This window comes from Amblyomma americanum, chromosome 3 (genome assembly GCF_052857255.1).
Source record: "Amblyomma americanum isolate KBUSLIRL-KWMA chromosome 3, ASM5285725v1, whole genome shotgun sequence".
NCBI lineage: Eukaryota > Metazoa > Arthropoda > Arachnida > Ixodida > Ixodidae > Amblyomma > Amblyomma americanum.
The window spans coordinates 106,871,171-106,883,847 of NC_135499.1; the positions used below are offsets into that span (position 1 = coordinate 106,871,171).

General features: G+C 45.8%; 1 protein-coding gene across 7 annotated transcripts in view; it reads right to left on the reverse strand.

The window, feature by feature from the left end:
* The window catches only part of CASK (peripheral plasma membrane protein CASK), a 663,473-nt gene that overhangs the window by 402,607 nt on the left and 248,189 nt on the right, over positions 1-12,677 (reverse strand). The gene's annotated exons all lie outside the window — the stretch shown is intronic.

Consider the following 12,677-nt stretch of genomic DNA (forward strand, 5'->3'; position numbering starts at 1 on the left):
AAACGCACAACAGAACAGACAAGTGACGCAGAATAGCGCGGCTAGTGTTTATGTTATTCATATAACGGCTTGACAAAAAAAAAGACTGCCGAAAATTAACCTCAGTTGCTCTTTGAATGGAATCAGTGACAACACAATTGTGAACCCCGCATCCTTTGAAGCAGTGACTGACAAGTTCCGAAATCACAATTTATTGAATAACCACAAGGTATGTGTAGTATTTAAGCCTCTCATAATCAGTGACAATACGCAGTCTTCTGCAGCGCTCAACACGGCGGCGTTTTTGTGTGGTCCCAGGAGTTTGCGGTGCTGAACAGCCATCGAGCAGCTGCCTGCGGCACGCGAGACCGTGCGACCATAATTTGTTTCAGCTATAGTCACAGAAAACGACTTTGAAGTAAAATTGAGCTCTCCCGCGCGCCGCGTGTTGGAGCGCATAAGTAATAAGCAGTGTCATTCGTTTAGCAGACTGCTTGAAGCTTATTTGGCACTCCTTTTAGATCGACACCCCAAAGAATATACTTCGTCTTCAAAAAAGAAGTAAACAGCCTCCCAACGTTTTTTCTCTTGGTAGCTTGGCAAAGTATTCCCGTCGACATCGACGCGAGGTCGGTTTGATTGACTAACTGATTGATTGATTCATTGATTCAGTGATTGATTAAATTATTGATTGGCTGATTGGTTGATTGGCCGCATGAACACGTTACAGCACTGCACGCAGCATCAAGCCCTGGCCCGGCCCAGGCTCGCAAAGTTATTGTTTAATGGGCCCGGGCCCGTTCTTGGTAGCAACAAAAAAGGCAAACTGCGCACTGCATGCAAGCATACGCATGTCACTCATGTAAAAAGGGGCCGGAAAAGTCTCAAGTAGAATAACGCTTGAAGGAATCGTTTGGTAAACTAAGAAACAGAACAGGAGGTGGGTCCGGCCTTTTCGTTTTCTGAAACAGTGACCTCGTCTGTTTCTAGCTCTGAAGTTCCCCTTCCCGACGAGGCCGTTCGGCTGCGGGAAAACTATGAGGCCGCGACAGCATGGCAACAGTTTTCCCCTCTCCTGATGTTGGCTTTCGACCAACATCGCACACCGGTTTTCCACACCAGTGTGGGACATTTTTGCCAAGGCTTCTCCCTCTCCATCAGATACTTCTGTTGGGTTTGGTTTTACAGTGGCGCTAACACGGGGTAATACGGTGTAAATATGGTGTAAGTGTGCAATAAATATGGTGTAGATGTGGGGTAAATATTGTGTAAATATGGTATAATATGTTGTAAATATGGTGTAAACACGGGTTAAACACGGCCCATTGGTCTGCACCTCGGCTGCTGCTCTGACTGAAGCGCTCGCGGCACGTGACCCACCGAAAGCGTCGTGCGTTCAGGAGGTTTATTGCGCATCGAAGGATGTACCCAAGGAGCAGTTTCACCGAATGGGACTTTGTACAAATATTAAACCATTTGTGTCAGTTTTCAAGAAGGTTATAACCACTGTATATGGTTCCGCACGTGAAAGCAGGTTTGAACACACCGATCGCTTTCTAGCGTACCGGTGCGTTAACAGACAAAAAATGCGTGAGAAGTTACCGAAGATGGGCCGTAGGTCGGCTGGGCCTTCAGCTAGCTAGGTTAGGCATTAGAGAAGTTTATGGAGTAGGAATATATACAAACCTAAGGGTAAAACGAAACGAGTTGAAATCGCTGTACGCAAAGGAGGTGGGCAGAGACACTGTTTATTATGGAACTAAAGAAAGAAGTTTGGTAAAATGGCCTTCGACAAAACGAACACGGAAGTATAAAACGGAATTCGATGAAAACTGTCTGACTTGGTTTCATGGCAAAGACAGCGATGAGAACTAAATTCCCTCTCATAGCGTAACATTAACATTTAACGACAGCCCTCAGGGTGCCAGACTGGCTGCTTGGTTTTATGCTTGAGAACAGTCGAAAGCGGCCTTTCCCTGCTGCTCTTCAAGCACTGAAAAGAGCCATTTAAGTTTTTCATTTAAGTTCTGTTTAGAGTTAAACGTGGTTGAGCGTGCATATCTGAGGTTACTTAAACAATGCGCTCTGAACGAGGCCGCATAAACTCGGTTTGCTAGTGATGAAAGTAACCCCTGGCTGATCCTGCGTCAACGAAAAAGGTTGCTCAGATTGCAGTGCCGGCCTTGTCTCCAAAACCTTCGAGTATCAAGCCAAAATAAAAATTTTAAAATTTTGGAAGAAACCCAAATCCGGTTTTCACAATTTTCTTCGTGTGAAAACGGCGCAACTATACACGGAACAAAAGGAATCAATAAATAAACGTTTACTACTTTTTTTTTAACCCGCAGCAAGGGTTCTGTTCCGCTAGAACGCCCGAAGTGTTCACCATCCCACAACAAGGAATCAAAAGTCCCACACAGACCGGGCTAGACTCCAGCCTCATACTGGGAGGCTCCCTGGTTCGACCCCAACCACCCGTCTTTTCTAAAATTGCGTCGCATTTAGCAAGATCTTGAAGTTTCCGTGACGTGATTGCGACACAATTTTTCGACTGCACAGAAGATAATTTCGCTTCAAAAGATCGCATTTCTGTGATTCTCACAGCTGAGCTAAAACAAAAAGGTCACAGGCAGACACAAAAGTTTCTGAATGTGTGGGCTCGTTACTTTGTAAGGTGCATTGGACTCGATTGCCTCGAAACAGACAACACATCAGCTGTATGGCACCGTTGCTAACCTCTCTTTTATGTCTAGAACTGAATGAAGCTGGCAAGAACAGATTCTACATACGATCTAAGCCAAAAGGCCGTCAGTGCACGTTAAGGATCCCCAGGTGGTCGAAATTATTCCGGAGCCCTCCACTACGGCACCTCTGTCATCCTTTCTTTTTTCACTCCCTCCTTTATCCCTTCCCTTACGGCGCGGTTCAGGTGTCCAAAGATATCTGAGACAGATATTGCGCCATTTCCTTTCCACAAAAACCGATTTAAAAAACTGAGCGAATGCACGAACGCGTTGACCAAGGCTTCACAGGAGCAACGCTGGGGGTGAAGCATAAATCACCGCGGTGAATATTACCTTGCAGAAACAGTGAAAGGTAACTGCGGAAATTAGGATCGCAGTCCCAGTTCCTTAGATCACATTTTGCACAGAGCGATTTCACAAAATGAAAAGTTAGGCGCCCCACAGTGTCCACACCACGTCAGGATGTCCAGCCATCTGCCGGCGGAGAGAAACTATCGACCCGTCGCTGCTTCATCGGCATATCATGGATGGCGCCACCGCCGCGTTAAAGCCCGAATCAGCTGCGACCTTGAATGTATAAGGGTGCCTTGAAGCTTGAAGGTTCACACAGTTCACATGCGCTGCGCATATCAGATGATACCCGCTGGAAGCACATTCTCTACATTTTTCCCCCGCCGAATACTTCACAATTCCGTTCCGTCAGTTTTTAGGTTTAGAAGACGCCACCCTTTGTCGCATTGGGAGCGGTGTCGCTTTTCGAGCGCTGTGGAAAGTATGCTCCCGACTTGATGCCATCCTCCTTTGCTGCTCATCCTTTATTTCCGGGTTGTCTCTTCATTATTGTCTAGAGCTCTGAAACCTTGCAAGCTGAGTCTTTCGCTTGTCTTCACGTCTCATCTGTACGAATCGCGTTTGTATTTCTTCGCAATCGGCCAATGAAATCACGCAAGTCACGATTCAGAGTCCGACGCGTGCAGAAAACCACCGGACCCACTTGAGGTTTGTTTTATATGGACCATGGGTGACAGTCTGGCACTGTCACGAGCCTTGTGCACTCGCCAACAGAACGCTGTGACACGAATTTCAAATTGCAACCGCAAATACTACCTTGCAGTGATAAGTTTAAGTCCTTAAATATCAGCGGAATAAATTGCTGATGGGTGCTCTGTGACGAGCTGCCTGTGATGTAACCTTGGAAACTAAGTGCCCAAGTATCCAATGTAATGCCCTTTAAATTCAGCGAACATTACATGCGACCTGGATGGAAATGTACGTTCCATCTTCACGTCGGCTGTTTCAGCCTGGTAGCTCATCGATTTTCCTTCAATCTTTCTTTTTGTGCTTCCATTAAACGGGCACTGACTACCTAATATGACGCAGCAATGCAATTAATGATTGCATTAATGACACAATAATCTAATCCCAGTTCCTTCGTCGGCCCAAAGTGAATTGCCGCAGGCGCGCGCTCCAGTGTCGCACGCGTCTCCTATCAGGTTGTTGCAGCTATCATTCAGAAATGTCACGAGGTCATGCGACGCAGGCGCATGTATGCAGAGCAGACTTTTGCCAGCGCGCGAAACACACCCGCGCTTTCAATTAGCCTTAGTGCAAGCGTCCTTTCAGTGAATGCCAACTCAGGAACGAGCTCTTCTGTCGACGTGTACCATCCCTGGGACGTCGCTTTGATCTTGAACTGCTTTCGTTCCTACGCTGCGTTTTCCTTTGAAGAAGCATCGCAGCAAAACCAAACTCGTATATCTCAGTACACTAGAAATGGCAAGTACCGCTGCATCAGTGTTCGCGTAATGTGCTTTGCAAAGGATGGTTAGGCAGGAAACCATGGGTAAGGGGTGTCTTGAGCATCCTGACTGCGGGAAGCGGGAAGGGGGCATCAGCTTTCGGTCTCAGAGGACGTACACGTGCCAAGCAAGAACTTACACAAACATCAGCGTTCACATTTGGAAGTCGGAAGAGGAATAAGGGAGTAGATGGGCTCGTTAAGATATGTTTGTAAAAAAAAAATCAATAGACTTCGGCATCAAGGACAGGAGAGGAAAACGCTGCTTCCCTAATGAAAAATGTATATATTTTTTTATTTATTTCCACAATACTGCAGACACTCATTTGAGTCCAGGCAGGGAGGGCAGAAAAATACATTCACTCAACACAAAAACAGTTACATCGTAAAACGCAGAACGATAAAGTTGTGCAATGTAGTACATATATTTAAAATAGCTCACAGAGTGCCTTGTCAAAATCAACAGCCGATATCCCCTGTAGAGACAGAGCATTTGAATGGTTCAGCAAATAAGATTATGGCACATATTTAATTTGGCTTTATAGGATTAACGTCCCAAAAAGACTCAGACTTTCAGGGACGTCGTAGTGGAGGGCTCCGGGTAATTTCGAACACCTGGGGTTTTTTAACGTACACTGACACCGCACAGTACACGGGCCTCTAGGATTTTGCTTCCATCGAAATGCATTTTGCTTCCATAGAAGAACACCCGAAGTTCCATCTAATAAGGACGCTAGAGCGGTAACGAGACCTTCATTCTGCGTACACCTTTTTACCTGTTTCAAAAAGCGCAGCCTGAGCCGTGAAGCAGCGCATTCCACTAAAGTCAGTCTGCGAAACGAGGTGCGATACGTCCTCAAGCACTATTATCACTAGTCCGTATATCGAAATTTTTAACTTACTCACAGAAGCCAGCGCAGATCCTTTCCTTGCGACCTTTCCTGCATACCCTGCAACTACAGCCAACTAGACTGGCGTGAATGCACTTCTGCTGAAACAAACACCACCCAGCTTGCCTTTGAATACGGACAAAAACAACCGTGCTTCATCCGACTGTTTCGACTCTTCAGCAGCGAGGTACTAAAGTTTTAAAATGAAATAGTGCAATACACGCGTGCCGTCCACGAAGAGATTGGGATTAGTCGAAATCACACCCAGGCGCTTCAAGACACACATGCCGGCCGCCGCTCTACCGCGCATTGGGCAAAAATGAAATTCACAAAGCTAAAAGAATGGCCACTTGGCAAGGCGACATGTTTGCCCGGCGGAAACTCGAAGGCAGCGGGAGTGTAGACGGGAAAGAAGACGGAAAAAAGGAACCTCTGGTGTCTGTGTTTGCACGGACCCTCGCAAATCGCCCAGCCACGGTCGTCCAAAGACGGCACCTTGCTCTTTCCGAGCAGAGAATCGTCAGACAGCGCGCCGCTTAACTCCTTCGGACTTGCCCAGTCGCGCACGCTCTCTCTCGACTACGTTCTCACGGCTTCTACGGCGATTCCGAGAGGGTGCTCAGCGCCAGAGTTCTGGTCCTTTCATCGCGAAAGCTTTCGGGTGCGGGGGCCATCGCCTCATCGGTACTCGGCAGCTTTCGACCGCGTTAGATGTGAGGGCGGACGTGCCAGTTTGCCATTGGTTCTTTCTATAGGCCTTACGCAAACACAGAACGATAAGATTTGCCTTAAGGATTTTCTAGACAGGGGAGAGGTGCTGGGTGATGTGAGGTCTAATAAAACTCTTCTGAGAGGCTATTTGGGCGAAGGTTGTACCTTGGAATGAAGTGAAAAATGTAATCACTTAAAAAAAATATTTTCGTCCGCTGTCCTCAATTTCCGGCCGCTGCTCAAATTTAATTTTCGTTTCTGCTTGAATCGCGTTTTCCTGGCGAGCTAGAATCCACAACGCCTTTCAAGCTGACAATGTGCTTTACAGAGTGCAATAATCTCTCAGTGCTGTTTTTCTAAATCACGGAAATAAAAACTTATTTCTTTATGGAAAAAAGGCGTTAACAGCAAAAAAAATGAATGAACGCAAGCTTTCGCACCTCTACATCACTGAAAAATAATGTAACTCTGAATTTCTGATTATACTTTAAGAAAGAAAGCTTTATAAAAAGGCCCAGTTTTAGTTATGAACGTAACATTTATGCACGACGAATCTAATACCGTTAAGTTTCGCAGAGCAGGTCAGTCCTTGGATTATGCATCTACTTTTCTTGCCCGTCCTTTCTGCTTTCTGCTTTTGGTTTGACGTTATCTATGAAAGCCATTTATGTCCGTGAAAGCCTAAACAAAAACATGGAATGTATTATTAAAGTGCCTGTAAGGTGAACCACCAGCAACAAGCAGCCTTTCTGGTGGTCATACACAATTCTCAACATGATTAACAGTGTGATAAATTACTGCCACAAATCGTAAGGTGGTCACCAACCCTTCCTTGTGGAACCTATTTCACCGTAAAAACCCCTACCAACTCGCACTTACACCAAACAGATAAAGTCCCCAGATGAAGAAGGCAAGCTACATTATGAATTTGATTTGCAGCATTTTTCTTCGTACCCTTTACACCCTTCGCCACTTGTAGGGTAGCCAAGCCGGCACTGCCTGGTTAACCTCCCTCCATGAGGTATCTCTCTCTCACTCTCTCTCTCTCTCTCTCTCTCTCTTTCTCCGAATTGTTTTTCTAAAAAAATTATTGTCACCGAAAGTACACGCCTTAGCCACAGAAACCAAACTCCTTGTTGGCTGCAAGCTCAACTTCGCGTTGTTTAATGTAAAACCACTGCTCATTTTTATTTTATTTTTACTCCTGTAAAGGGTGCACCACTGCTTAGTTCTTAAGCAAGAGGTGAAGCTAAATCAACCGAGAACTCCAGGAGAAAAGTGGACGGCTAAGGGAAAAGGCCAGCCAGACACTACACGAATATTATAATTACATGACAAGGAAAGAAAAAGTAAGACTGACGAGCAGGAAAGCATGTAATTTGCCTTGTCTAATAGAGAACAAAAAACGTACAGTAAACAAAATCCACCACTCATGGGGCCACAAGGAAAAGAAAAGAAAGAGACGTAAGGCAAACACATTTGTGTGCATAAAAAAAAGGAGATTGAGAAGAAAATTTTGTACGTAACAGCATGACACACGAGTCAAGATGACGTAAATAAGGGTGTGTTAAGCGCTGGAAAATATGTCTTTACACAAAAATAACAAGAGAAGGAAGACAGGAACGATTAAACAATAAAGAAATGCTACTGCAACTGGGCCACGGAAACTACACTCTCAAAAAATGACCTCGAACCAAAAGACTGGTCCTTCTTCACGGTTGCATTGCTTTTCATATTAAACCGGGCAAGCAGAAGAGAGGTAGACATTGTTTTTATGGAACATGACATAACTAAATGCGCATTTTGTCACGATCAAGAGCGCATAGAAAGCCAAATCACAAGACTATACTTGTTGATAATCGGCGCGCAAGCCTGTGATCATACACAGTACCTCGGAATATTCCGCCTGCTCACGCGGTTTTCTAGAAGATGGCACAAGAACTATAGGAACGATATATTTTTATGATAATAAGGGGCTAACACTTGAAAACTTGTTATGCCGAATGAGTGCCCGTTGTAATTTCGTGTAGTTAAGAGAAGTCTTCGAAAACGCCGCTTTTCAGCAGTAAGCAGGTTCGCTACCAAAAGTGGCCGCCGAAGGTCTAGGTGGAAAATGTTTAAAACAGCCAGACTTATGCACACACCAGGCTTCATCAGGGCAATTATGGTCAGCCAGTTTACGTGAAACGGGAGAGAAAATCCTATCCCACTGATTCCCAGTTAGCGCCAGTCGCGCCTACCACGTCCCAACTGATTTAACGGTCTCGTCTACTCCCTGCGGTTTTCCAACGGCACCGTTTAGGCTTGTCTTTCTTTAAATGAATTCTCTTCTCCTAGCCCACACTCGGTTATTCGTGCTATACGCATTACATGAAACGCACAAGTCCTTTCCGACAGTAAATGTCCTCTACAATATTGTCAGCCCGTGTATGTTTTCTGACACAAGTTACTCTCTTTTCCACCCCCATTATTACAAAGCCTCACTACGACTAAAAAACGATTAATTCAAGCCACATCTAAATTCTCGGTCAACAGGTGGCAGGAAAAAGAAACAACAAAGCACAAAAAGCAAGTCGAAAGGTTGTGGAAAAGAAACAAAATAAAATAAGGTAGAGAAGACGTGACCGCATCGCGATTAGGTCGAACGGAATGCCCGACGAGAAAAAGAAAGCGATGACGTCGGAAAAAAGCGTACGGTAGCTAAATAACAAAAAACTGCCGCGTAATTATTAATTGCCTTCCGGAGCTGAGCTCTTCCGGCCGATTCGGTAGCACGCTGCTAAGCAACTCTGGCGAAACAGGTCTAACGAGGGGCTTAACTGGGAAGCCCAGGTCAGCGGAGAGGAGCTCCAAAGAATAAGGTTAAGCGTCGATTACCATATTCGACCGGATTTCGCTGGTTTCCTGCAAAGCGTAGCAGTAGCTGCGTCGCCGCATTTTTGTGCGCGCCGCCACTTTTGTTGAACACGGGCCGCCCTGCTCTTATGCAAATCGCTGCCGTCTTTTCCCACTGAGCTCGGCAAACAGGTCTATCTTGAATGTCGTTCCTTTGTTTCGCCACGAATAGCAAGTCTTTGTCAACAAGGAGTGTGTGTACTCTCACTTAGAGACTTAGGCTCAGGACTCAAGCGCAGGTCTTTTGCACAGGAGTAAACTCTTTATTCGCAACGATTTCCTTAGCTGCGATGCAAGCTCTAGTGCTCTGTGATGCCAGTGCTCATTTAAAGACCTTTAAAAACTGCATAGGAAAGATTTTATCCTAGAACGCTCCCCTGTGGGGTCTATCCTCTTGAGAGCTATCAAGAACGTCCAACAGAGTTACAACACTCAAATGCTTTTCAGTTGTTTTTTTTTTTTACTTTGACTGTACATGGGCACCATCAGTGAGAAGCATATACATTTTTATCCTGCATACCTCTAACCTGTCACTTCTTCACCTGGGGTGGGAGGAATCATGTGGAGAACGAAGCGTAGAAGAGGTAGACGAAGTGGCGGTGGAAATAACCATGCGTTCAGTAGGCGACGTGTGCCGTGCTTTAAACTTGAGGCTACCTCAGGAATATTGATTCCCGCGTCTTGTATGAGATTCGTTAGTTTGCGTATATTAAAATAAATAAAAGTAACGACGCTCTGCGTGCGGCTCAGTGCGTTGTCGACGAAAGCGCTTCCGACTCAACAATCGTTTTGTTATAGCTTAAGTACAGTTTATTATTCTTTCAGCCAAGTTTAACCAGAGGTAAGCAAGAGAGCGCGGCTGCCTTCAGTTACTCATTCATCACAAAAGGATCGCTTTTCACTCTCCTAAATACAAAACGTAGAATCCTCAGACCGTTGGGCTCATATTTCTCCTGTTAAACGCTGACTGTGGCACTGGTGCCATCCAGTTCGTATCCAAAAAAACTGGCGCCGCAAAGAGCTTTTCCGGTATCGTGTATCGTTGCAAACGTAATTTAAAGCGCGCGAAGAAATTTCAACTAGAAAGCATTTGAAACGCAGCACATCGCTAAAGACAGAGATCTTTATAAAATAAACTCAACCTTTACTCGACGCAATTCGCGGCCACGCTTTTCAGTCTCTTTTTTTTTTTTACCGGTGATTGCGTGTTTTCATTCTTTTTGTTGTAGCCTCTCAATTCCTCTTTTTCTTCTTTCTGCCTCTTGTGGTCCAGTGCGCGTGAATTGCGGGAATCCCGAGCTCTAGGATGAGAGCTAGCGACAGGAGAAGGAGAAAACAACAACACATCTCCGACGCAATTTTCATCAACGTCGCCGGAAGAGGATTGGCTAAAGCACGCACTAGCATACACAAATAGTCATAAAGAGCGCCACTTTCTAGCGATCACACCAGCACCGTACAAAAAAGCGACTTTATAATAGAAAGGAAGAAAGAAAAAAGAAAGAAAGGAAGAAAAAAGAGAGAAAGAAAGAAAGAGAGAAAGGAAGAAAGAAAGAGAGAAAAGAAAAAGAAAGAAAGAAAGAAAAGAAAGAAAGAAAGAAAGAAAGAAAGAAAGAAAGAAAGAAAAAGAGACAAAGAAAGAAAGAAAGAAAGAAAGAAAGAAAGAAAGAAAGAAAGAAAGAAAGAAAGAAAGAAAGAAAGAAAGAAAGAAAGAAAGAAAGGAAGGAAAAGGAAGGGGCGGGTGAGTTGTTGGCGCCGAGGAATTCGACAGCAGCATAAACCAAAAACGTATGCTTTATACGGGGCCCGGCGCAAACGAGCAGCCCGAGAGAACATTACACCAGAGTGCCAGCAGCCTTCGGTGAGTACTTACAAGACGCTCACATCACCGACGCCGCTGCCTTCTACTTGGTGCAGGGGCTCACTTCAACGCACATTAATGGCGTGTTCGTTTCTTTAAAAAGACAGGCATATATAAAAGCCAAAAAGTAAAACCTTTCGAGCCTCAACGATTGGCGCCTGCCTACTTGGACAGCGCACCTCTTTTACGAGATGCTCGGCGCCAGCCTGGCCCTTTTTCCAGCGTACCTGATTCCTTTCGGTCTTTATGCCTTAATGCGGAAGCGAGCGGGAAGGGCCGCCAAGCTTCGATTGAAAGGCTGGAGCGAAGCATTGGCGAGCAAAAAAGAAAATCCACAGGAAATGAAAATTTCAGGCGAAGATCGTCAGCCGCACCCTTATCTCACTATTTTTTCTCCGGAAGGACTTCATCCGAGACGGCTATGTGTGATCTTGGAGCGGCAGCTCTTATTTTAATTACCCCCGCAGTCTCCTAAAGCTCGCAGAGGGGGCGAAGTCGTTCGCGCGCGGTAAAAGAAAAAAGACAAGAACAGAAGCAATGGTGAAAGGTACGCGCCGTCTTTGTCGACAAAGTCACGGCGCCAACAGCAAATAGACAAATGATTAAAGGATCGCTCCAAAAACGGTGGGCAGAAGTTGAAAGACGGGCAAGAATAATAACGTCGCAGCATCGCCTATTCATGCGAATAAGGGGCCGAAGTATACGGTTCCCGTTAGGCGCGCCGCACACACGGACTGCAGGGAGCGGGGCAGGGCAGAAAAGAGAAGAGACTAGCTTCATTTGATACGAGTGAGCGAAGAAGCGGCTTAGAGCAAACACAATATTTCTCTTTCCTTTCTTCCTTTCCGGAATTTGATTATAGGTCGTCCAATAACGCGCAGCTTTCTGCGCCGTCCGTTTTTACGTGAGTTCCACTATAACAGCCGAGAGAAGAAAAAAAAAGAAGCGGCGAAAATCAATGGCGACATGACTGTTATTCGGTGTTCGTTTCCGGAAAATCGGGAAAGGCCGCCCACGAAGAACTGCACAGTCATGCGGGACTAATCAACCGCACGAGCGTCGCTCACTCCTGCCGTCTCCTGAAATCGTATATCGCTGAAAAGCCAGCTTCGGGTGCACACAGTAATACCCCTGTCACACGGGCACTTTCGATCCTCATTGAGTCAATGCTCATCGAACTCAATGCAGATCGACGGTTGTCACACGGCCACTTTCAAGCGCAATCGAGCTCGATCCTGCTTGACTCGATGCCGATTCCTCAAGAGTGCTTGAGGTTCCAAGCACAATCGAGAACACTCTCGTTCTCATGAACCTATAAAAATAAACACAAGTTAACAAAACCAAACCACAGTTGTTGTTGTTGTGATTGATTAAAATGTAATACAGAACATTTTTCAGGTACTATGCCTGCTTATATGCAAACATTTGAAAATAATCTCTACACCACGCTCCAAGCTTCGCCGTCAGTGTAAACAAAGATGGCGTCCTCCTGCTCGTCGGCGCGGAAACTGTGGAGCGAGCGCGAGACAGCCGCTCTCATCGACTGCTGGCAGGACCGCCTAAATGATTTGCGGCGACAGAAGAGAAACGCCGCAGTCTATGCAGAAATCGCGGAGGCGTTGTGGGCCCTTGGGTTGCATCGCACAGCAGCAGAGGTGCGCCACAAAAACCAAAAACCTGGCGCAGATACGCAATGTACCGATTTGGCTACGGATTTGGCTGCCGCTGCCCCCGACTGCACAGTGTTGCCGGACATCGCCTTGTTATGGCCGTCGGCGGAACATTTGCCGCCACCTAAC